The sequence below is a fragment of the Hyperolius riggenbachi genome, chromosome 2, assembly GCF_040937935.1.
Source record: "Hyperolius riggenbachi isolate aHypRig1 chromosome 2, aHypRig1.pri, whole genome shotgun sequence".
NCBI classification, from domain to species: Eukaryota; Metazoa; Chordata; class Amphibia; order Anura; family Hyperoliidae; genus Hyperolius; species Hyperolius riggenbachi.
The window spans coordinates 31,091,836-31,118,916 of record NC_090647.1 but is presented as its reverse complement, the minus strand read 5'-3'; the positions used below and the strand labels follow the sequence as shown (position 1 = coordinate 31,118,916).

Sequence of the window (27,081 nt, the reverse complement as noted above, 5' to 3'; positions counted from 1 at the left end):
ACTTTACAAACAGGGAAGATTAACGTTTTAAGAATTGCCGATCTCATACACATTATTTAGTGATTTATAAATTCTTAAAACACTATTTATAAACGAAATTCTACACAATAATTTCTATAAACGATATTTCCATTTATCGTTTATACCACGCGCCCTTTTTTCCCGACGCCCTTTTCGTACGTACGCCTGGTAATTATCACTTCTATAGATGTTTTAAATAGTAGTAATCATTAACAAACTGTTCCCCACCCCCTACTTGCACCTAACACTGTGGAAATCCTTGGCAGGTATTGGTGTGCTGTATCAATTGTTATGTATAGAGTGCTTGGGGGGCCCCATGTAAAACTTGCACCAGGGCCCATAGCTCCTTAGCTATGCCACTGTCTTCCTTCCAGTATTCTGCAGTTGTGTTTGCGTCTTCTTGCTTGCACACTAGAGCTCGCTTCTGATTGGCCATCTCAGCTCAGATCACCTGAGTATCATGTGTAATGGGATCGCTGCTTGCAATCATAACCAAACGTTTGCATTCACCAGCCATCGGGAAAGCGAAATCCCTAATGTGCATTTGCAAATGTGTTTACAAAAGGCAAAGCACCAACGCTACAGATCAGATCATTCATAAGGTTTGTTAATCAACCTCCATGTGATGTCGTGTCACTTCCGCAGAGATAAATTAAAATGTAATGGGGCCCTAGGAAAACTATTCGATTTAGTGCCTACTTGTGGTCCTTTTAGTAAGCTGAACTGGAGAGAGGTCAGAGAAGGTGGCAGGTGGGCCCCGTTGCCACCCACTAGGCCCCAGACACCTGCCTAGGTTGCCTGGTAGATGATCCTGCTCTGCTTTCAGTGTGCAGTGTGGAGGCAGGAAATTTGAGCGCATGAGGCAGTAGGACAAAAAGGGCGCTGCCATTCACTCCCATAATAAATATCGTTTAATGGGCGCCCAACAGGAAAAAAGGCCGCCGGAGAAAAATAACGTTTTACAAGCGGCGCCCAGAGACTTTTAATGTTTTATAACTGCTTCTCATGATTACACATTATTTAATGATTTATAATTTTTAAAACATTATTTTTAAACGAAAAACAGCTCAATATTTTTTTAAACGTTATTAATGCTTATCACAGGGGGGGGTCTTAGGTTTAGGCACCACCAGGGGGGTCTTAGGGTTAGGCACCACCAGGGGGGTCTTAGGTTTAGGCACCACCAGGGGGTCTTAGGGTTAGGCACCACCAGGGGGGTCTTAGGTTTAGGCACCACCAGGGGGGTCTTAGGGTTAGGCACCACTAGGGGGGTCTTAGGGTTAGGCACCACCAGGGGGGGTCTTAGGGTTAGGCACCACCAGGGGAGTCTTAGGTTTAGGCACCACCAGGGGGGTCTTAGGGTTAGGCACCACCAGGGGGGTCTTAGGTTTAGGCACCACCAGGGGGTCTAAGGGTTAGGCACCACCAGGGGGTCTTAGGTTTAGGCACCACCAGGGGGGTCTTAGGGTTAGGCACCACTAGGGGGGTCTTAGGGTTAGGCACCACCAGGGGGGGGTCTTAGGGTTAGGCACCACCAGGCGGGGTCTTAGGGTTAGGCACCACCAGGAGGGTCTTAGGTTTAGGCACCACCAGGGGGGTCTTAGGGTTAGGCACCACCAGGGGGGGTCTTAGGGTTAGGCACCACCAGGGGGGTCTTAGGTTTAGGCACCACCAGGGGGGTCTTAGGTTTAGGCACCACCAGGGGGGTCTTAGGTTTAGGCACCACCAGGGGGGTCTAGGGGTTAGGGGTAGGTACAGGGAGGGTTCTGTGTGAGAGTAGGGTAAGGTATATCTTTAGTAACATTCTTATTAATGTTTTATGAAACGTTATTATAAATTTCACTTTTTAAACAGGAAAGATTAACGTTTTTTACAATTGCCGATTTCATACACATTATTTAATGATTTATAACTTTATAAAACATTATTTTTAAACGAAATATAGCACAATTTTTTTTAAACGTTATTCATGCTTATCGTTTAAAACCCTGCACCCTTTTTTCCCAACGCCCTTTTTTAACGTACGCGTGCAGTGTAGTACATAATTTGCTACTCTTCAGTCTGAACAGTTGCTGGGGTTGGCCTGGGACAGCCCACCATAACTCCCCCTCCCCCCCAGCACAGGAGGTCTTATTTGTCCCCAGTATTAGATAGACCCCCCTCCCCAGTGTAGTTAGCCAGATATGCCCCCAGCTTTACGTATGTCCCCCCAGTATAGGTGCCCAGATGAGCTTCCAGTATAAGGGCGCTTCTGAGCGCTTTTTAAAACGCTTGCACTTTGAAAAGCGTTTGGCTAATGTATTTGAATGGGATGGAGCACACCGGAGCGATGAGCTTTTTTCCCAAATGCAAACGTGGGTCCTGCAGCATTTTTGCTGATTTCTGAGGCAATTCAGCCTCAATGTTAAGTATAGATAAGTGAACAACCGCTCTGAAAAGCGCCAGATCAGAGAGATTTTCCAAGCGTTTTTGTTACAGAGGCTGTTAATCAGTTACAGCTCTACCGTAACAAAAAATAAAACCTGCTACAACAATCGCTAGGCGTAATTAGAAAATCGCTAAGCACATGCCTAGAATCGCCTAGAAAAATCACTTCAAAAAGCACTGAACGTTTGCGATTGCGTTAAAGAGACTCCGTAACAAAAATTGCATCCTGTTTTTTATCATCCTACAAGTTCCAAAAGCTATTCTAATTTGTTCTGGCTTACTGCAGCACTTTATACTATCACTGTCTCTGTAATAAATCAATGTATCTTTCCCCTGTCAGACTTGTCAGCCTGTGTCTGGAAGGCTGCCAAGTTCTTCAGTGTTGTGGTTCTGCTATGAACTCCCCCCCTTCCAGGCCCCTCTCTGCACACTGCCTGTGTATTATTTAGATTAGGGCAGCTTCTCTCTTCTCTCTTATCTTTTACAAGATGGATAAATCGTCCTCTGAGCTGGCTGGGCTTTCACATACTGAGGAATTACAGACAAGGGCAGAGCTGTTTGCAGGAAGAAAAGAGCAGCCTGAAACTTCAGTGCATGAGAACAGGGGGAAAGAAACACACAAATGATCTCTTGAGATTCAAAAGGAAGGCTGTATACAGCCTGCTTGTGTATGGATGTATTTTCTATGTGTGGACATACTGTACATCAACCTACTTCCTGTTTTGGTGGCCATTTTGTTTGTTTACAAACAAACTTTTTAAAACGGTTTTTAACCACTTTTAATGCGGCGAGGAGCGGCGAAATTGTGACAGAGGGTAATAGGAGATGTCCCCTAACGCACTGGTATGTTTACTTTTGTGCGATTTTAACAATACAGATTCTCTTTAATGCTTTTTGGTGTGCACTGGCCCTTAGACAGCACCCCCTCTTGGGTATAGATAGCAGATGTGCCTCTAGTATTCGGTACAGTCGTCCCCCTCCCCAGTATAGGTAGCCCCCTCCCCAGTATAGGCAGCCCCCTCCCCAGTATAGGCAGCCCCCTCCCCAGTATAGGCAGCCCCCTCCCCAGTATAGGTAGCCCCTCCCCAGTATAGGTAGCCCCCTCCCTAGTATAGGCAGCCCCCTCCCCAGTATAGGCAGTCCCCTCCCCAGTATAGGCAGCCCCCTCCCCAGTATAGGCAGCCCCCTCCCCAGTATAGGTAGCCCCTCCCCAGTATAGGTAGCCCCCTCCCCAGTATAGGCAGCCCCCTCCCCAGTATAGGTAGGCCTCTCCCCAGTATAGGTAGCCCCCTCCTCAGTATAGGTAGCCCCCTCCCCTATATAGGCAGTCCCCTCCCCAGTATAGGCAGCTTCCTCCCCAGTATAGGCAGTCCCCTCCCCGGTATAGGCAGTCCCCTCCCCGGTATAGGCAGCCCCTTCCCCAGTATAGGCAGCCCCCTCTCCAGTATAGGCAGCCCCCTCCCCAGTATAGGCAGTCCCCTCCCCGGTATAGGCAGTTCCCTCCCCAGTATAGGCAGCCCCCTCCCCAGTATAGGCAGCCCCCTCCCCAGTATAGGCAGCCCCCTCTCCAGTATAGGCAGTCCCCTCCCCAGTATAGGCAGCCCCCTCCCCAGTATAGGCAGCCCCGTCCCCACTATAGGTAGCCCCCTCCTTAGTAAACGTAGCCCCCTCCCCAGTATAGGTAACCCCCTCCCCGGTATAGGTAGATATATGAGCTCCCACTATTAGGTAGCCCCCTCCCCAGTATAGATAGCAGCAGGGGCGTAGCAATAGGGGTTGCAGAGGTAGCCACCGCATTGGGGCCCTTGAGCCAGAGGGGCCCCGAAGGGCCCTCCCTTAACTACAGTATTATCTCTCTATTGGTCCTGTGCTCATAATAATCACTTCTATAGATACTTTGAACAGTGGTAATCATTAACAAATTGCTCCCCACCCCCTTCTTGCACCTCTGACACTGTCATTGCCATTGGCAGGTTTTGGTGCGCCGTATCAATTGCTATGTATAGAGTGCTTGGGGGGGGGGGGCCTATTGTAAAACTTGCATCGGGGCCCACAATTGCTTAGCTACGCCACTGGATAGCAGGATGTGTGTGCTCGCGAATACTGTGCATATGGCACATGCGCACCCTCAGTGCTCTGCACCCAGCACCTTGTTTCTTCCAAGCCTCTGCCTAAACCTGACCCCTGATACTCGGGCAGAGCCACTACGAGCCCAAATACCCCTGAAGCCATCTTTCCTGAGAATACCTCATAGCAATCACCTCATGTCTTTACCATAGACTGCTACCTCATGTCAGTAATAGCTCTGGCCAATGTTCCACAGCCTACAGTAAGCCTGCGTGTGACCCTTGCCTATAACGTACAGAGACATTCCAAGAACATTGTCAGAATGACAGAGAGCTATTGCTTTTCTGGCTGACATTATTGAATTAACTGCACGTTATAGACATTCATCGAAAGAACAAGTGTCAGCTGCTCCAAACCAGAAGAACGAGATAGTCCTGAGTCCCACGCAGTAAATCTCGCTAGACTAATGATACAGGACCGCGGCATGTATTAACAGCAGCGTAAACAATACTAACAGCACGGCTAAAAGCGCCAAGAAAACAGGACCAGAACTCTAAAGCTGAATACTAACCAACTGGTGGAGAAAAATGGATCCAGCAGGGCCGGGTTTACAGCTGAGGAGCCTATAGGCAAAAAGGTTCCGGTGCCCTAAACCATTAACGCCTCACACACACACCCATAGACATTCACATGTGCTCCCCCCATAGTCACAGGTGCCAACTATAGGTGCCTCAGTATAGGTTAGCCAGGTATAGGTGTACCAGTATAGGTTTGCCAAGTATAGGTGTACCAGTATAGGTTAGCCAGCTTTAGGTGCCTCCAGTATAGGTTAGCCAGGTATAGGTGACCCAGTATAGGTTTGCCAAGTGTAGGTGTACCAGTATAGGTTAGCCAGCTTTAGGTGCCTCCAGTACAGGTAGCCAGCTATAGGTGCCCCAGTATAGGTAGCCAGCTATAGGTGCCCCGCTATAGGGTAGCCATCTATAGGTGCCTCAGTATAGGTTAGCCAGCTATAGGTGCCCCACTATAGGTTAGCCAGCTATAGGTGGCCCAGTATAGGTAGCCAGCTATAGGTGCCACAGTATAGGTTCGCCAGCTGTGGGTGCTGCCAGTATTGGTTTACCAGCTATGGGTGCCCCCAGTATAGGTAGCCACCTATAAATGCCACAGTATATGTTCGCCAGCTATGGGTGTCCCCAGTATAGGATGCCAGCTATAGGTGCCCCCAGTATAGGTAGCCAGCTATAGGTGCCTCCAGTATAGGTAGCCAGCTATAGGTGCCCCAGTATAGGTTAGTTAGCTATAGGTGCCCCAGTATTGGTTAGCCAGCTATAGGTGCCCCAATATAGGTTAGCCAGCTATAGGTGCCTCCAGTATAGGTAGCCAGCTATAGGTGCCCCAGTATAGTTAACCAGATATAGGTCCCACAGTATAGGTAGCCAGCTATAGGTGCCCTAGTATAGGTTAACCATCTATAGGTGCCCCAGTATAGGTAGCCAGACATAGATGCCCCAGTATAGGTTAGCCAGCTATAGGTGTCTGTTGTCACAGTTTTCTACACGCAGAGCTCTGACATTCAGCAAAGGCGCGGCCACCGCAGGATTACACAAGATCTGAGCCCCGGGGACGTGCTGACATTCCCCGCATTGTTCCCAATCCTCACATAGGTAAAGCACTTTTGATTTTTGTAAAAAAGATTTACAAAAAAATGTGACTATCAGGAAAAAAAAACGAAACACAAAAAAGGTTCACACACCAGTCCAGGACAAGTTCACCTCCGAGCCAGATGTACGCTATGCCATACTGTCAATAAACACGCAGTGTACATAGAGACTGTAACAATCACAGCAAAAAGCATGCAAACAACAGAGCTGCCACGCCTCCAGGCTAAATTCACACGACACGCCCCCATTTTCCATCCGGGGGAGTCAGCTGACACTGGACTCCACACTTCCATTAGCAGCATGTTTGGTGGACACTGCTAGCAGCATCCTTGGGCCATCTCATGTACCAATGCTCATTTAGATTCCATTGAATTTAAATTTCCACTTCTCCGACGCATTAGGGGCGACAGCACTTGGGGTTTTGCTGCGCTCGTCACTTGTCATTACAGCTATGCACCCAACCGACATCTTGCAGCATGTCCAACTCATTTTTGCGACCAATTTTGGAACTGATTTTTATCTGATTTGATTATAATAATCTAATCGGATGGGCGATCGGCCGCCAAGTCGCCTGACATATGACCACCTTAAAGGACACCCGAGATAAAAAAAAATGAATGAAATAAATACTTAATAGGTTGCATGCAAGCTGTTACAGGAAACTAACATCCTCCTCCAGTGGTAGACAGGTCATGTGTATGCTCGGTGTGTATTATATCCCACAAGTGGGGCGTGCACTCTTTTGCAGGTAGGCACTAGACTGTTTTTAAGTAGCGCTGCTCATTTCCTTGCTATGTACTAATTTAATTCGTTTTTGGTCAGCTGCTCCCACTTAACAGCCATGCTTTTGATGTATATGCAGAGCTTCTGTTTGGGTTCAAGGTGCGTTTGTAGTTTCTGGGGGGGCTCAGCGCACCTCTGATTGGAGGCCATTCGGAGGCGGCCTGGTGTTGCGCTGATCCACCTTTTGCGCAATTTTCAATTTTCGATTTTATTTGATTAGCCGCACCCAGGCTATGCATATACATAGGTTAGGATTTAGTTAGTGTTAGGCCCCTCCCATGGAGGATCGACTTCTACGCAGTGGGAGGGACGAGTACTTAATAGGTTGCATGCAAGCTGTTACAGGAAACTAACATCCTCCTCCAGTGGTAGACAGGTCATGTGTATGCTCGGTGTGTATTATGTGTGTATTATATCCCACAAGTGGGGCTTGCACTCTTTTGCAGGTAGGCACTTGCGCTGTTCATTTCCTTGCTAAGTACGAAGGAAATAAATAATTGTATCTATCCTCCTTCTCCTAAATATGACTTTTTAAGATATTCTACAGTTTATTTTATATTTAAATCTACTTTTTAAATTTTTACTGTTTTATTGTTTTTGCTCAATGACACATTCATTGAAGTATGCCAGAGCTAAAATCTATGAACTATTGATCTTTTTTATCTCTTTCCTGCTCTCAGAAGCCATTTTCTACTAGGAAAATGTTTTATAGTTGTAATTTCTTATCAGTGAGGGTAACACTGTAGTCTGACCCAGTCCTGACAGGAACTGCCACTTACATACCTGATGTTTAACGCTTTCAGGCAGAGAAAGAAAAAAAGGAACACAGCATAGTTATTTGTGTGCTAGGCACGGTACATACACAGGTCTATCTAATCATGTCACATGTCACCTTGGGTATTCTCTAATGCTGGGTACACACGGTGCGTTCCGGCACTCGATTCCCGTCGATGCGCCGCTCGATTCCCGTCGATTCGTTTATTTCCAACATGTCCGATTCGCGTTTCGATGGATCGTTAGGTCGATTTGCCATACTTTACATGGCATTCAACCTAAAAATCATCGAAATGCGCGCGGAAATGCTTGGAAATAATCGAATCGTCGGGAATCGAGCAGCGCATTCGATGCAGGAACGCAACGTGTGTACCCAGCATTAGTCTCTAAATTTTCTAGTTATGATCATGTGATCACAGCAAATCAGAGCTTTGCAAATCTATCAGCTGATCAAACAAACCACATGCTTCTGTGTGAGTTCCCCTAGACTTGTCCATCACTAATCCCTAGTAGCTGCAGATTTAGGGGAATTCTTGAATGAGATTCCCCCGGTGGACTACTTCCCGCCTAGCTGCTTAGACAAAGCTTAACTTTTTCCAGGATCAGAATTATTTTCCGCTCTATTATATCAGTTACATGCTAATGTGTTACAGTAATACAGAAAAAATTACCTCCTTCGTGTCACAGTCTGGCAGCTTCGTCCGCTAGTTTCATTGATCGGCACTAGCGCATAATACAACGTTATTTCCAGGGGGATCGCCGCCTACCTGCAGAACAGGAAGGATTAGTTACCGCCGCTACAGACAATAAACAGGCCTTTGAGCCACGGCTGTGAAGTTATGCTGTAATCTCAGTGAATTGTTTATACAGGTAAGATTTTTCTGATGCTGCCCGAAGTGATGCAAGTCAGCCGAACATGCAAAAAACGTTCAGAGAAACTTTATGGAATGAATACGCCAACAGGCTGAATCTGCCTCAGAGGTTAAAGTCTAATGCCTGGTACACACCATGCAATTTCCTGTCGGATCGACGGGTTTAAATGATCGATCATTTTCGAAATATCTTACTTCGGGAAGTAGCTATGGCCAACTCTATATCTGCATTTAGTTACCTAAAGACCCTGTTGCGCCAATGGGCGTGGCCGCGGCGGCAGCCCCAGGACCGCCTAAAGCCAATTGGTGTCAAGTCCCGGGGCCGGCTACTGCAGGAGATTGCGTGCCTAAGCGCACGCATCTCGGCTTGGAAGGCGGAGTTCCGCCCCGCCTCCAGTCTCCCGGAGACTGTTAGACAGCGAAACCGCCGTCTATAAACCTTGTACAGCGCTGCGATCTGCAGCAGTGCTGTACTGGGGACAGCTGTGTGACACGGCTGTCCCCTCCATTGGCTCAGGAGTGATCAGCTGTCATAGGCTGAAGCCTATGACAGCCGATCACAGTGATTGGCTGGCGGGGGGGGGACGGAGGGCGGGGATAAAAAAAATAATGAATAGTTAAAATTATTTTAAAAATAAAGTGATGAATATTTATAAAAAAATAAACATCTAGTGGGCGATGACTGAGACCCCACCAATAGAAAGCTCTGTTAGTGGGGAGAAAAGGGGGAATCACTTGTGTGCTGAGTTGTGCGGCCCTGCAGCAAGGCCTTAAAGCTGCAATTAACCAAAAATGGCCTGGTCTTTAGGGGGGTTTAGTACTGTGGTCCTCAAGTGGTTAAACAGGGCTTGGATGCTTTGCTTGCATTGAAGGGCATCCACGGCTATAATTACTAGGAAATGCCTGGGAGAGTTGATCCAGGGATTTATCTGACTGCCATCCGGAGTCGGAAGGAATGTTTCCCTTTTAAGGCTAATTGGCCCAGGCCTTGTAGGGGTTTTCTCCTTCCCCTGGATCACCTGGGATATGTGCAATTTTATTTTTAATTTTTTTTTTATATATTTTTTTTTCTGCTTGGATTTGATGGACAAATGTCTTTTTTCAACCACACTAACTATGTAACTATGAAAGGTCCGATCACTTTTTCAACTCGACTTTCTGATCACTTCTGTAAAAAAAAAAAAAAAAAATAGATTGTAAACTTGATCAGACCTATCGGAAATTATCTATTCTAAATCGTTGAGCTGATGGGAAATTGCATGGTGCGTCATGTGAATGATATTGGGGCAGTTGTACTACTAATGCAAGGATCTCGGTGAGACAGCCCAAAGCGGTCCCCTCTGTTGAAGTTTCCGGCCTGTGTACGCAGTTTTACACCGAAAGCGCGAGAAACAGCACCGTACAATCACTCTACAGGTGCCCCATCTGCCATGAGAGAATGTGGCTGTCCCATGTACGCAGGTAATCACAAGCTATACGCACAGGCAATTTACTTGTGGCCTAAGGTGGCAAGTGAACCAGTTATGCAAGAAATATGGAGGAGGCTGCCAGTGCAGACCTCATATTAGGGTTTATATCACAGGACAGTGTTCTAAAGGACAACTGAAATGAGAGGGATATGGAGGCTGCCATATTTATTTCATTTTAAGCAATACCAGTTGCCTGGCAGCCCTGCTGGTCTATGTGGCTGCAGTAGTGTGTGAATCCCACACCAGAAACAAGCATGCAGCTAATCTTGTCAGGTCTGACAATAATGTCAGGAACACCTGATCTGCTGCATGCTTATTCAGGGGCTATTGCTAAAAATATTAAGTGCAGAGGATAAGCAGGTTAGCCAGGTAACTGGTATTGCTTAAAAGAAAATAAATATGGCAGCCTCTATATCACTGTCACTTCAGTTGTCCTTTAATGGTAGATCTAGTCCTGCATTACTTTGTAAATGGCAGTGATCTGGAACGCAGAATCAGGTGAGATGTTATGACCTATCTGTGTATATTTGGGTCATGTCGTAGCTCCTAACTGTTCATCTTTCAGGACTGATGTAGCCATCTATGTACATATATGTATTCATCCTCTATTGAAAATGTGTTTAATTGACACTAAACGTTATTTCCATTCTCTCGGGGCCGTTTTTAGGCATAGGCAAACCAGGCAGAGGCTATTACAGAACTACTTGTTCCATTAAGAAAGGAAGGTAATTTTAACATGTAAATTGGCATTGCTGATAAGTACAGCGAAAGGGTTCTGAATAGCATAACAATGATATGGCATGTACTGTTAACCACCTAAGTACCAGCGGTCTCTGCCCCCTTAAAGCGGGATTGTCACCATAAAAATCAAATTTCAACTGCAACTGGTCTGAGTGCATTAAGTGATAAAGATGCTAATCCTACATTCAAAACTTTCAAAACTTTTTCTGCTGTAATCTTTTAGAGTTATCGCATACCTTAGGAGCACTGGCCCTTTTATTGCCATTGCCAAACAGTTGCATGCTGGGGGGTCTTTTTACCCTCTTTCCTTTATTTCCCCCTCCTTCTAATAACATAGGACAGTGCACTTCCTAGTACAGACCTCAGTGGGAGTGTCTAAAGACTCTGGGAGGAGGGTGGGTAACAGATACACAATTAGCAAGAGGAGAAAAAAAAGAGTGAGGGAGGAAATGATGTCAGGAGGTCAAAGGTAACCAAGATGGAAACTGTCTAGAATAGGATTCTCTGCTTTTCCTTTATAAAAATTCACAGGAATCATAACGTGGACAGTGCAATACATAGGCACAGATGTCCTGGCACCCTAAACTTCGCCCTCCATGAACCCACAAACCCCCGCTGAACTGCACCGCAAGTGTGCTGGCTGGCCCAGCTGTCACTTCTCCCTTACTTCCCTTGCCCATCATAGGTCGCTACAGGTGCCCCTTAGCATTAGGTAGCCAGAAATACCCTCAGTATTAAGTAGCTAGAGGTGCCCTCAGGTATTAGGTAGCTAGAGGAACCTCAGTATTAAGTAGCTAGAGGTGAATCTGACTGAAGGGAGATCTGGTCAGTGGAATGCAGAGAGCTGGGTGAGTAACCTCTCATTTACACTCTCATCAGGACTCTGCAGTAAAATCCAAATCCAAGGTTGATTAAGTGATTACATTATCTTATTTATGTTTCCTTATCTGCCACTATTAGTAAACATTTCTGGCAGAGTTTTAGCTGAAGACAAGCAGAAAATGTACACAGAAGATACATTCTCAGTGGATACATTATAATATACTAGGTGGACCTAAGCCCGTAAATATAACGGGCTCTAGCCCCTCACAACCCCGCCCCTGAGACCGCTGCCACCGCCACTGCATGTAAGCGCGCATGCCCGTGCACTGCACACACACGCGCTCGCCCCCCTGGCCCCGTCCTCCTCCTGTCCCAACGGCTACACATGCGCAGTAGCTAAAGCACACGGACACAGGGACAGGAGGATGACGCAGGGACAGAAGGGTTTTATTATAGGATAAATACAGCAGCTATGAAATAAATTACAATGTCAGCTTCAGAGCAGATAAATTGTACTTAGGGAACTTGTACTTTGTAAACAGACAATAACACCTGTGCACAAAAGCAAATATGGTAACTTTATGGGTAATAAAAAATAGGAAAACACGTTTACTGAATGTTATGTCAGAGTTTAATCCCGTGTTAAGGGAAATAAAGAGATTTTGAAAATGCTAAAAAAAAAAAATTTTTAGAATCATTTTTCCTTTGCATTTTCAAAATTGATTTTTTTTCAAAAACTTTCAGAGCCTGGGGCCCCGCAGTCCCCCCGGTTGTATGGGGGCATTGGGAAGCCTCCCCGTGGCGCTCCTGGATAGTGCTATGTAGCATGAACTAATTCCCGCAGGGCAACCGCTTCGCGGTATTGGTTTTTGACCCTGCAAAGTTTGGCATGCGAAAGCAAATGCATTTTTGCATGAGCAATGCCTCATGATAAGCTAATTTAGCCAGATTTGCACAACCAGACTTGTAAGGGTTAAGCTTGGTGTTGAGCACGCATAAATTTTCTTGTAGTAAGCATTTTTCAAAAACTACAAGGTATTTTTTGAAAAAAAATGTTTTGCCCTGTTCTCTCTGTAAAATTAACAGAGGTGACTAAGACTGATAGAAAGCGATAAATAGAGGTACCCAAAAAATAAATAAAAATTTAATATCCTTTTAAAGATGAAGCTACGTTTTGGCCTACCGTCATGAAGATTACTTTTATGCCACACAGAGGACAACCCGTTTCGCTGCTCAAGCCCGCTTCATCGGGTCAATACAGTGCCAGATAAGTAGAGTAGTGGAGCTCAGAGCTCCTTTTCTCAGGAATAATGCGCCAGTCATCTTCATGAAGGTAGGCCAACACGGATTTCAATTTGTTATACATTTTTGTGGGCCTCGAGTTATGGCTTTATATCACTGCTATTATCTTCCATGTGTCTCCATGTCCAGCTGCCCCTTTCTGCCAGTGCGTTATCTATAAGTCTAGCAGCTCCCTTCTTATATGTGCAGCCCTCCATATGTTGGCATCTTCTGTTCTTTCATAGTCAGGAGATCCCATCTTTCTTCTCCATTCTCCTCATTTAGGGAATAGTTACTCTAGCCTGTAGCCTTTGTGGCCATTCTAGAAGCCGGGCGTGGTTACATGAGCACATGACATGCCGCTCAGGAAGTGTCACTATGGCAACCAGGCAGAAAAGGGGTGTACATGTAAAAAGGAGCCCCCTGGAATTTGGACGCCAGAAATAGCCGCTAGTAGAATATCGGTAAAATTACTTATAGTCTACCATGTAATTACGATAGTAACATTTTACCAATATTTTATTATCTCCTAACTCAACCCAATTCTCACGTGAACCCTCCCTCTACCGACGCCTAACCCTAATCAGCCCCCCAACTGATGCCTAACCCCAACCAATTGGTACCCCTAACCACCTCTCCAACCATTGCCAAGCCCATAACTGATGCCTAACCCTAACGACTGAACAAACTGCCTGCTTTAGAAAAGGGGACCTTTCAGAAGAAGGTTGGCAATGGCAGCCTCTGTGACTCCCTCCTGAGAGGATCACCATAGAATGTGAACATTTTGCCAGATGGGAAAGGGAGTTGAGGTTGAAGAGCCAGTTATGTAGTGACGGAGCATACCGGATCTCGTACCAGCCCGTCACAGCATTGCAGAGACTCTCTTACTCCTCCATAATGAGAATCCCAGCCTGTGCCAGAATAACGTACTATTCTGGAGGTCCTCATTATTGAACAGAGCAGCCAGGATCTCGTAGCAGCCTGTCTCAGACCAGCACAGCATAGCAGAGACTCTCTTACTCCTTTATAATGAGTAGCCAAGCCTGTGCCAGAATAACATATTATTCTGGAGGTCCTCATTAGCTAACGTTCAACCTTGCCTCGCCCTGGCATAACATGCTGAGACCCGAACCTCCACCGCAATTACACAGACACAGCATGTTACCACCCATAGCACATAATACCTCCATCCCTTTTTCATTTATTAATATCTACTGGATGCCGCCTGCCAGAAGCCACACTGGTGCCCTCGTTATGTTTACTGCAAAAAGTAAAGGCATGCAATGTACCAACAACACCAACAATCCAAAAATGTACCAATCACTCCAACAACTCCAACAATGTACTAACAACTCCCACAATCCAAAAAAGGCACCATCAACTCCAACACTCCAACAACTCCAACACTGTACTACTACTATCAATCAAAATGCACCAATGACTCCAACACTGTACCAACAACTCCAACACACCAACAATGTACCAACAACTCCAACAATCCAAAAATGTACCAACCACTCCAACACTGTACCAACAACTCCAACAATCCAAAAATGTACCAACCACTCCAACACTGTACCAACAACTCCAACACTCCAACAACGTAACAAACACTCCAACAATCCAAAAATGCACCAACAACTCCAACACTGTACCAACAACTGCAACAATCCAAAAATGTACCAACCACTCCAACACTGTACCAACAACTCCAACACACCAACAACGTAACAAACACTCCAACAATCCAAAAATGCACCAACAACTCCAACACTGTACCAACAACTCCAACAATCCAAAAATGTACCAATCACTCCAACAACTCCAACAATGTACTAACAACTCCCACAATCCAAAAAAGGCACCAACAACTCCAACACTGTACCAACAATTCAAAAATGCACCAATGACTCCAACACTGTACCAACAACTCCAACACTCCAACAATGTACCAATCACTCCAACAACTCCAACACTGTACCAACAATCAAAAAATGCACCAATGACTCCAACACTGTACCAACAACTCCAACACTCCAACACTGTACCAACAACTCCAACAATCCAACAATGTACCAACAATTCCAATAATCCAACAATGTACCAACAACTCCAACAATTCAAAAATGTACCAACCACTCCAGCATTGTTCTCCAACAATCCAAAAATGCACCAACAACTCCAACACTGTACCAACAACTCCAACAATCCAAAAATGTACCAACCACTCCAACAACTCCAACATTGTTCTCCAACAATCCAAAAATGTACCAACCCCTCCAACAACTCCAACGCTGTACCAACAATATAAAAGTTCAAGGTGATGTCCGCTCTACCTTTTGTTAGGAACAGGGCTGGAACCAGGTGCCTCAATCCCCAATAGACAGATCTTGAAAGAAGTGAAGTTCAGCTCAATGTTCCGCACAGAATTGTAGCCTTTATTGAACGTCAGTGAACATGCAGTGCTGTGTGTTTTTTGATACTTGGTGTTCAATAAAGGCTACAATTCTGTGTGGAACATTGAGCGGAACTTCACTTCTTTCAAGAACTGTACCAACAACTCCAACAATCCAAAAATGTACCAACAACTCCAACAACCACCCCAACACTGTACCAACAATTTAGGATTATTTAATGCAAATTTACTGTCACACAGACACGGGACATGTACATCATATGCTTCACGGTTGCAGCCAATTAGGGCATGCTCCATTACGATCTTTAGGTAGTCTTGCCCAAAAACTCCTTACTGGCTTGATCCGGAATTTGAGCACTGGTGCAAGGCTAAAACTCCTACGTCAAAAGAAACAGCCTTAACCAGTACGCTATCCAGGGGATCTTCTAAAGCACACCTGACCCGAGGAAAAATCTAAAATTATTATTTTGGCTAAAGACAAATTTTCAGATAGGAAGAGGCAGGCCTGACGAGATGTTTCCTCCCATCTGCCTCCCATTTCCTCCTCTTCCCGCCCCATTCACTTCCCTTTAAGTGGAGCAAATAGGAAGATGATAGGTGGGAACTTCCAGAGGCTTCCTACAACTTAGGTAAGTATCTAACGTTCAACTTTTTGAAAGTTCCAGGTTTGATTTAAGGTGGAGAAATTTGCCATTCATTGATCATTCCTAATCAGGACTGATGACAGATTTGATCGCGCATTCTATTAAACAATCCCATGTATCTATCCCCCCACTAATCTCAAGATATTGTCCCTCCCGCAACCTTCGCTCCTCCCAAGAAATTCTCCTGGCCTCTAAGCTGATCACCTCCTCTCATGCTCGCATCCAGGACTTTACACGGGCATCATCCCTCATTTGGAACTCTCTTCCACAGCCTGTACGTCATGCTCCAAACCTGGACATCTTCAAGAGCACTCTTAAAACACATTTTTTCAGACAAGCTTATAACATTCTATAGCCCTTATCTGTCACATTGTAATCAGAGGCAAAGGGTCACTGCCTCATCCATCCTCCACCCCCTTACCTAGTGTGTCCCCCACTACCCATTAGAGTGTAAGCTCACAAGGGCAGGGTCATCCATCTAATGTTTACTGCTTTGTAACAATATTTGTGCTACTTGGAACTCTTGCTGTACATTTGTTAGTTGTATCTATGTTCCCCTTGTCGTCTTATTGTGCTTTGTAAAGCGCTGCGGAATATGTTGGCGCTATATAAATAAAAAATAATAATATAATCTATGACTTGTAACTTATTTTCTGGAGAGAAATAATAATAACCATGATCATTATTATCATGTAATTATGGTCTATAGCACTGATATGTGGCACAAAGGATTGTAAGAGATAAAACTAAAGGCAGACATAGACTTAGTCTACAACAGTCCATTTTTTTAGCATTTTTGACTGGTTTTGAGAGTCTGATGTAATGATGGTTAATGAGACTCTAATAATTGCAAACTGCATGCACATTCAAAGCAGACTTCTATATGCAGCTTGGATTTTTGGCCAAAACCCTCAGCAAGTGCATTTAACTGCATACAATTTGCATGCAATCTGTATGTCTTAGTATCTTATTGATCCTCTCTTGTACGGGCACAGACAGGATGGTAAATTTCCACCGTGCTGTTGTCCCTGATTTAACACATTCATAAAATTCAAACCACCTCTTCTCCTCCCTCTCTTAGGGCTTGTGCACACCTAGAGCGTTCCTGAGCGCTTTTCAATACGCTAGCACTTTAAAGGATACCCGAAGTGACATTTATTTATTTATTTATTGTATTTATAAAGCGCCAACATATTACGCAGCGCTGGACATTAATTTAAGTTACAGACAATATTTAAGGGTGACATACAGCAATATGACAATACAGGAATACAGGAAAGACCAGATCATGCAGCACAGTGTGAGTACAAGGTAATGCTTAGTCAGTCACTGGATGGGAGCATGGAGTTAGGCAAGTTAGGTTCACTCAAATGCATAGCATGGGTGCACAGTAATGGAGGTGCATGATCTGGTAGGACACAAAAGGAGGAGGACCCTGCCCAAAGGCTTACAATCTAGAGCAGGGCTGCCCAATAGGTCGATCGCGATCTACCGGTAGATCGCGACCGCCTCCTCGGTAGATCGCGGCCTCTTGGCCGCGTCTTATTAAATTTTGCGGCCAGCAGCTCATCATGTTTAGCTGCTGGCCAATAAGAATGCACGGGAGACGGGGAGAGAAGACGCGGCGAGCAGAGAGGGAGGAGAGAGGCGGCGCGGCCGCTACGTCATGGCTGGGGGCGGCGCCGGGCAGCCTGCAACGTGCGTGCTGGTAACATGCCCTGCGCCGCCCCCAGCCATGACGTAGCGGCCGCGCCGCCTCTCTCCTCGCCGCGTCTAGCCGTCTTCTCCCCGACATTCATATTGGCCAGCGGCCTGCCTGCCGGAGGTTCCAGGAGTCTAGAGGACCCTGGCTAACCTACGCTGCAGGTACCTATACCTGGCTAAGCTACACTGAGGGCACCAATACCTGGCTAAGCTACACTGAGGGCACCAATACCTGGCTAAGCTACACTGAGGGCACCAATACCTGGCTAAGCTACACTGAGGGCACCAATACCTGGTTAACCTGGTTAAGCTACACTGGGGGCACCAATACCTGGCTAACCTACACTGGGGGCCCATATACCTGGCTAACCTAAATTGGGGGCCCATATACCTGGCAAACCTACACTGGGGGCCCATATACCTGGCTAGCCTACACTGGGGGCCCATATACCAGGCTAACCTACACTGGGGGCCCATATGCCTGTCTAATCTATACTGAGGGCCCATATACCAGGCTAACCTACACTGGGGGCCCATATACCAGACTAACCTACACTGAGGGCCCATATACCAGGCTAACCTACACTGAGGGGCCCATATACCTGGCTAACCTACACTGAGGGCCCATATACCTGGCTAACCTACACTGAGGGCCCATATACCTGGCTAACCTACACTGAGGGCCCATATACCTGGCTAACCTACACTGAGGGCCCGTATACCTAGCTGACCTGCACTGAGGGCCCATATACCTGGCTAACCTACACTGAGGGCCCATATACCTGGCTAACCTACACTGAGGGCCCAAATACCAGGCTAACCTATACTGAGGGCACGTAACCTATGCTGCAGGCACATATACCTGGCTAACGCGGGCGGGGGGGGGGGGACGCGTGCTTAGCATTTGGGACGTTGGTAGATCTCCTGGCCTCGGCAAATTTTAAAGTAGCTCGCGAGCCGAAAAAGTGTGGGCACCCCTGATCTAGAGGGAGAGGTAAGGACTTGAATGGTAGGGGACCAGAGTTCAGTGTAGGTTTAGAGCACTTGTGAGGGGTAGTAGGCCTGAGTGAAAAGGTGAGTTTTGAGGGCTTTCTTGAATATGTTGAAGGAGGGGGCTGCCCTAATGGGTGGAGGTAGGGAGTTCCATAGTGTTGGAGCAGCTCTTGAGAAGTCCTGGAGGCGTGCATGGGACTGGGTGATGCGGGGGGTGGTTAGGCGAAGTTCATTGGAAGAGCGGAGTGAGAGGCTAGGTGTGTACCTCTGAGTAAGATCGGAAATGTAGGTTGGACAGGTTTTGTGGACAGATTTGTAGGTCAGACACAGTATCTTGAATCTGATTCTGGACTGGATAGGAAGCCAGTGGAGGGATTCTAGGAGGGGATCTGCCGTGGTGGAGCGATGGGAGCAGTGGATAATTCTGGCTGCCGCATTCATGATGGACTGCAGTGGGGCTGTTCGGGTCATAGGGAGACCAGACATGTGACATGATGAGATAGACATGTGTATGTACAGTGCCTAGCACACAAATAACTAGGCTGTGTTCCTTTTTTTCTTTCTCTGCCTCTGGATACCTACTTTTACTTTAAATATCCTGGTCTCAGCATTAGACACTTCCTATGTTGGTTTGTAGCCCTTCTCTCCCACTGAGACTTAGCCTAGGCTGTTTATTATGCTGAATTCCCCCCGCCCAAAGCATTATAGGAGACCAGAGATATTTTATTATTATTATTATTTAGTATTTATATAGCGCCGACATCTTCCGCAGCGCTGTACAGAGTATATATTGTCTTGTCACTAACTGGCCCTCGGAGGGGCTCACAATCTAATCCCTACCGTAGTCATATGTCTAGTGTAGTGTATGTATCGTAGTCTAGGGCTAATTTCGGGGAAGCCAATTAACCTATATGTATGTTTTGGGGGATGTGGGAGGAAACCAAAGTACCCGGAGGAAACCCACGCAGACACAGGGAGAACATACAAACTCCTTGCAGATGTTGACCTGGCTGGGATATGAATCAGGGACCCTGCGCTGCAAGGCGAGAGCGCTAACCACTACGCCATCGTGCTGCCCATGTGCTGCCCATATTTTCTACTGACTTTAGAACTCTCATTACCCCAACATTCTGAGTTCACCTGGCAGTACCAAAGATGTTGCTGCCTGCAATAAATTTCACAAAGTAAAGTAGGGAGAGGAAGGATTTTACAAAAGCAAAAACTGACTAAATTATTTTTAAAGGAATATTGTATGTTGGTTTATAGCCCTGATCTCCCGCCGAGACTTAGCCTAGGCTGTTTATTATGCTGAATCCCCCCCGCCACCCTCCCACACGCATTGTGGCAGACCAGAGATATTTTCTACTGACTTTAGAACTCTCAGTAAACAAACATTCTGCAGAGTTCACCTGCACAGTACTAAAACTGTTGCTGTCTATAATACATTTCAGAAAGAAAACCAGAGTAAGAAAGATTTTACAACGGGCAAACACTGACTAAATTATTTATAAATGAATATTGTAAAAAGGTAAGCAATTTTATTCATTTTAAGTTACTTTGATTACTGTTCCTCTTTAACTTTATTGCTTATTTATCACTTACATTGCATTACATTATCAAAATTAACAATGGGTAGTATAAAATAATGGATTGAATAAAATAATTGAAGTATCCTTCATTGGTGGAACATAACATTTTAACAATAATTATGTTTTACTACCCCATTAGTTCTTGCAGAGCCCGGAAGCCAGGGGCTATGATAATATTAACCATATAATTTGTTGCCATAACAAAGAAAACCCTTCGGAAACAAAAGTAACGATTGTAATATCAATTACACTATCTGCAAAGAGTTTGTATGTTCTCTCCGTGTCTGCGTGGGTTTCCTCCGGGCACTCCGGTTTCCTCCCACATTCCAAAAACATACGGATAAGTTAATTGGCTCCCCCTAAAATTGGCCCTAGACTACAGTACTTACACTACATAATATATAGACATATGGCAATGGAAGGGATTAGATTGTGAGCTCCTTTGAGGGACAGTTAGTGACAAGATATATATATACATTGTACAGCGCTGCGTAATATGTCGGCGCTATATAAATACTAAATAGTAATAATAATAATTAGGATCTTGTAAAATGAATGTGACATAACAAAATAATATTGTTGTGATATCCCATTAATTCCTGCATAGCCCAGGAGCCAGGGGCCATAATGATATCGGCCATCTCATTTGCGATTATGGCAAAAGTAATAACAAAAACACCTTCTGCAACAACAATATTAATTATGGCGATATACATTTTTCTGTTCATAAGCTCCATTGATTCCTATAGAGCACAATGGATCTTTGACCATACTGTCCGAAAGAGATGCAGAGGGCTGGGCCAGAAAAATGAAAAAAAAAGGGTAGGAGTGGTCTTATGGCTGCAATTTCACAATATTTAGAGAGGACCCAACCTCTTCCACAGCACACAATGAAAAGTCTGTATTCTACATATAGTTGGTGAAGAAATGCACTGCTCTGTGTTCCTGTGTTTGTTTAGCCAGATCAAAGTGTCTAATTAGTTCTTAGAAGCAACTGTGACTAGATTGCAGGAGAGGAGATCTGTCAAGACAGCTCTCCCCACACAGTAAACACTCTTAAAGTCTTAAAGGACAACTGTAACGAGAAAGGTATGGAGGCTGCCATATTTATTTCCCTTTAAAAGATACCAGTTGCCTGGCAGCACTGCTGATCTATTTGGCTGCAGTGGTGGCTGAATCACACCAGAAACAAGCGCACAGCTAATCTTGTCAGTTCTGACAATCATGTCAGAAACACCTGATCTGCTGCATGCTTGTTCAGGGTCTGTGGCTAAAGTATTAGAGGCGGAGGATCAGCAGGGCAGCCAGGCAACTGGTATTGCTTAAAAGTAAATAAATATGGCTGCCACCATATCCCTCTCACTTCAGTTGTCCTTTAAAGTGACACTGAAGCGACGAAAAAAAAGCTTATGATATTAGAAATGTATGTGTAGCATGGATAATTACTAGAACATTAGTAGCAGAGAAAGGAGTCTCATAGTTTTATTTTCAGTTATACAGCTTTCTTTTATAACATTGCACCATTCTCTAATATTTGCAGTGTACAAACTACACTCTGTATTTTAACCTATAAAACAGAGCAGAGAAAATGACCCTTTGAACTTTCCTGCAGAAAAATCTTATTTGAAGTTGACTTCCACTGTTTCTTTGATGTATAAGTGCTTCAGAAAATAACACTGCTCTCTGACTAAATTAGTCAGAGAGCTCAGAGAAGCTCTTTTGCATAGATACTAACTGAAGTTTCTTAACTCTTCCTGTACTGGAAGAAATATGAGACTCATATTTGCTACTAATATTTTATTTCTTAGCTGTACTACACATACAAATCATTATTTCATAAGTTTATTTCCACTTCAGAGTCCCTTTAACCCTTTCAGTGATCACTGCAAAAGTGAAACCAAGTTAAAACTTCAGGGGTTTTGTAGGATTTCCATAAATTGTAATGAAGATTTTTTTTCCCCAGAAGGGTTATCATGCTGTGGCTGATCTCTTAGAGCAGAGAGGAAGTTCTACATTGAGTTCCACTTTAAACAAACATGTGGAGGTATCTTTTATATGATGTAACAAGTTGTTAGCAATGGGGAGGGGAAGAGAAACGTATTATATTATTTATATTGTGACTGTGGTATTGCTTTAGGCTGCATCTCACCTAATCAGAAGCTTAAAGGATACCCGAAGTGACATGTGACATGATGAGATAGACATGTGCTTGTAGAGTGCCTAGCATACAAATAACTAGGCTGTGTTCCTTTTTTTCTTTATCTGCCTGAAAGAGTTAAATAGCAGGTATGTAAGTGGCTGACTCAGTCCTGACTCAGACAGGAAGTGAGTACAGTGGGACCCTCACTGATAAGAAATTCCAACTATAAAACACTTTCCTAGCAGAAAATGGCTTCTGAGAGCAAGAAAGAGGTAAAAAGGGGAATGTCTTATCAGTGAGGGTCACACTGTAGTCACTTCCTGTCTGAGTCAGGACTGAGTCAGCCACTTACATACCTGATATTTAACTCTTTCAGGCAGAGAAAGAAAAAAAGGAACACAGCCTAGTTATTTATGTGCTTGGCACTGTACATACACATGTCTATCTCATCATGTCACATGTCAGTTCAGGTATCCTTTAACTAGAGGGTGTGGGGTAGAGATGTTTTGGGGCCCCTACTAACCTTCCCTTCGTCCGATACAGGGGACTATACTTCAGAATTGGTGTTTTTGTGGCTACACCTGTTATGGGTGTGAAGATCATGATGGCCACACTTGTTATATGACCCTTGTGAGATGGGCCCCAAGGCCATGAAGGGCACCAAGGGGAGGCAAGGGAAGGGGTGTGACCATTGAGGGGGGGGGGGGGGTTCATGAATTGTAGTTATGTCACTGTACCGAATTACTACATTAGTGTAAGTATTTTTGGCATTAGTTTTCTGACTTGTACTATGCTGTTTATATGCACGTTTTATGCGAAGTTGCTCATAAACTACGCCAGCGCGAATCTACGCGTCGTAGTCCGCAACTACGCATCGTAGTTCATAGACGAAGTTTAAAAACTTTGCATGCATATTTCCTTGTAGTCGTAGTCCCGTTATGCGAAGCTTCGCCCGCTACGCGTAGTTGACATATGTATTGCGAAGTCAACTACACGTGCGGTAACTGCGTCTATACGGATCATTGCGCATGCGCAGAAATATTATTGCCCTTCTATACGTATACAATTCCGCATTGGAAGGTGGAATGTACGCATATATTAGTTCACCCATTTGCATAGCTAGCGGATTATTGCAGAAATTTTTCCACATAAGTGCATAAGCGTCCGCATCAACTACGCTTCGCACTACGCGAAGCTTCCGTATTTTAACGCGTAGTCTACGAAATGCAAACGTAGCGAAGCTTCTGATTTTGTAGCCGTAGTTTGCGAAGCGTAATCGCAGAAAACTACGCGTAATTCCAGCGTAGGGAAGTTGGCTGACTACGACCATCCCTAGTTTCATGCGTTAAAATACACACAGCAGCAACAGCAGCCCGTTCCAGCGTGTAACAGAATCGACAAGTGGGTAAAAAACTCAGGAAGCTGGTTTCCACAGATCGATCAAGATGAGTTGTCAATTCTAACCCATTTCTGCAGGTGCAAAATATGTACAAAAACGGACCAGTGTGAATGAGGCTTTAAAGTATTATACATCTTAGAGTGTAAGCTCATAGGGGCAGGGCTCTCTCACCCTTTTATGTCGTGGATTGTTATTAATTTAATAGCTTGCATTCTGTTACACATTTTAGTCATCATGTTAAATTTGCTATTGTAATCACCAGTTCTGCATTTTGTACCAGTGTCCATGTTTAATGTATATCATTGTCTGTATCATTATGTATCCCTTGTTTGTTTTCTTACATTGTACAGCGCCACGGAATATGTTGACGCTTTATGAATAAATAATAATAATAAATAATAATAATACATTGGCAGAATTGTCCCTCAAAATTATGGCAGTTAATTGACCAGAGATTGGCACAACTTTCTGCCATGCTTGTGGTGGTGATAGGAACATACCCACGTTAGGCTTTCTGCCAGCCAAACGGATCGTAGGTGTGATCACTTTGGCTGACAGCTTGATATTCCTCAGGCAATACCTGACATGTGTTCTTCCCTGACGAATGGGCTGACATCTGCCAGAGTCGACAAATTAGCTTGATCTAGCAAGATGGAAAGTATCGGGGGATCGTAAAGGAATCTTCTAATTTTTTTAATTGACACAGAGTGGATTTTTGGTTTACAAGCATAGAGGCACAACATTGTTCAGATCGATTCGTGAAGGAGAATTACCAGGATCTCGCTTGCAGTGTGTGGGCCACTAGTCGATTTACTTTCGATTGACCACACTGTTTTTGATCGCCCAATAAAGTCGATTGCTTAATCTCTATATGGAAAATGGAGTAACGTAATTCTTTCAAGACTCCGCTCTGCACTGGCCAAAAAAGACAAAATTGACATCCTACAGTCCCAGCAGATTGCAGTGATTGGATACACATCAGCTAAGCTGCCAATCCTGTGCCAGCCTGCCCTATCATGCTGGGCTTTGTAGTTCTGTAACAGCTAATCCCTACATACTCAACACATACAAGGAAGTAGCACAACCTGAACTGTATCCTAAATGAGAACAGCAACCCTCCCAGCAGCACCTCCAACTGCCACAAAAGTCTAAGCAGTGAAAAGTTTCCAGAACTCACCGGAGAAGTTTGAGGCGAGCTCTCAGAGTCTCTCCCAGGCTACATGTCCTTCGGTGGAAGCGTGACCAGCCCTGGATCCAAAGTCTACAGAATCAGCATGGATTCCCAGCGCTGAACACCAACCAGCTCAGGCTCGTCCCTCTGCTATCATTCCCTCAGATGAATACTTAGAGAGCTCAGCTATGAAAAGAGGGAGGAGAGCTGGGAGTGACTGTAGTCACTGTTCACTGGGAAGGCAGATAACAGACACACATCTCAGGGCACTGACGGATCAGAGCCGGGACAAGGTCCTCCAGCACCCAAGGCTGAGACACCAAAGTGCGCCCCCCCATCCCTCCCACCCCAGCCGTCACACACTGATTGCTATTAGACTAAGAGGTGCCCAGGGCCCCCAACACCTTCATCTCTAGTTATCTGGCTTGCAGTCACTGCTATGTATCCCCTTTTCTTATTTCTCTCTGCTTCATACACAATAGGGGAATGATAGCTGAGTGAGTTGTGCGCCCCCTCCTACACTGCGCCCTGAGGCTGGAGCCTTTCCTGCCTCTGCCTGGCCCCTCCTACACTGCGCCCTGAGGCTGGAGCCTCTCTTGCCTCTGCCTCGTCCCGGCCCTAAGGAGCTGGGAGAAACTGACACCTCCAAGGAGACGCTGGTGCTTGGTGGCTGGAGATAAGCTCAGCCAATCTCTGCGTGTTGAGAATCAAGGTGGCCATACACTACACAATGAAAATCGAAAAGCGCAATCAAAAACGTAGTGTGATGTGATTGCGTTTTTTAATTAAAATTCTACTTGTGATTTTTGTGTGCTCGTGATGCGATTATGATTTTATTGAAGCTATCGTTTCCTGGTTTCCTGATTGTTTACCTAAAAAAGCACAATGAATATCGCATGCATTGCAATTTTCCTGTGCTTCAAAAACGCAATCGTTTAAAAAGCGCTGCAGTCACTGCGATTGCGTTTTTATAAAAACACATTGCACCACTGTGTACTGGTCATCAGGATTTTCATGATTGTTCAAAAGGCAAGCGATTTTAAAAATGCAGCTCAACGCAGACAGTGTGTACAGGCGCCCTTTTCCTTCGGCTGCAATGCGCTGCAATTATGCAAACGCTTGCGATTCTAAGATCGCAATGACAACCTGATTTTAATGGTAATTGTGGAAGTTCTTTTCCAGCAGTGCGATTTTAACTTTGCGATTTTTAAAAGCCCGGCTTACTGCATTTTTCGAGCTCTTGCGAAATGCAAGCGCTGCTAAATCGTGGGGAAGAACCCACAAGAAAATCACAATTCCATCACAGCATCGGGATCGTGCTTTTCGCTGTTAAAGGGCCCTAAGTACTAGTTTACCGTGCTCAGTTGCATTGCAGAATAATTCTGCATGTCAACTCGCCGCCTATACAATACTATGGGGCTGTTCACAGTACTGAGTTATAACTGATCACGTTATTCTGACTTGCTGCATGCAGGCTTTGTATAAGGCCGATTACACACATACTCGCCATCCTCTCCAGCTGCTCCATTGACCTGTGTAGTAATCCCCCCTCTCCCGATAATCTGGGCAGTCGCGGGCAATCGTGGGCTTGTGCCTGGGGGTGTTCTGCCCCTGCACAGTACTACTGCGCAGCTGCAGAATGCTCCCCGGCTGCAGGAGAGCGACACGGTTGCACAGGTGACCGAGCTGCCCATGTGCAGAAGAGCGCAGCTGGACAGATTACCGGGGGGATTACTACACAACGGAGAGACTGGGGAGGACAGCAGGGGAGCCTACGCACCTCATGGGGCTGGGGGAAACCTCTGGTAAGTATAAATACCCCCATAATAGTCGTCTCAGGTTCCCTTTAAACAGCGTCATGGTATTTTAGTAAACTCTAGCCAATCAGATCCTCTGTGTACATCACAGTTTGTCAATAAGACTTTGTTAATGCGTAAAGGACATGGCCTATGTCCTAAAGTATATTTTTCAAATAAAAAATGAAAAATAGCTGGGGGGGAGGCTTGCTACTTTTTTTTTAATATAAATTCAGAATATTTTTTTTTTTGGGGGGGGGGGGGGGCAGGTGGAAGGGGTTCAGATATGAGCAGTCCATGCCTATTGA

General features: G+C 45.2%; 1 protein-coding gene across 3 annotated transcripts in view; it reads right to left on the bottom strand.

The window, feature by feature from the left end:
- Nucleotides 1-25,155, bottom strand: part of LOC137545411 (P2Y purinoceptor 2-like) — an 83,054-nt gene extending 57,899 nt beyond the window's left edge. For 2 of the 3 annotated variants that reach the window (XM_068266597.1, XM_068266598.1), the window contains exon 1: nt 24,984-25,155. The gene's annotated coding sequence lies outside the window, so the exon portion shown is untranslated. Of the gene's footprint in view, nt 1-8,407; nt 8,504-24,983 lie in introns of all 3 variants that reach the window. The other variant, XM_068266599.1, reaches the window with a different exon arrangement.
- Between the last annotated feature and the right edge of the window lie 1,926 nt (nt 25,156-27,081).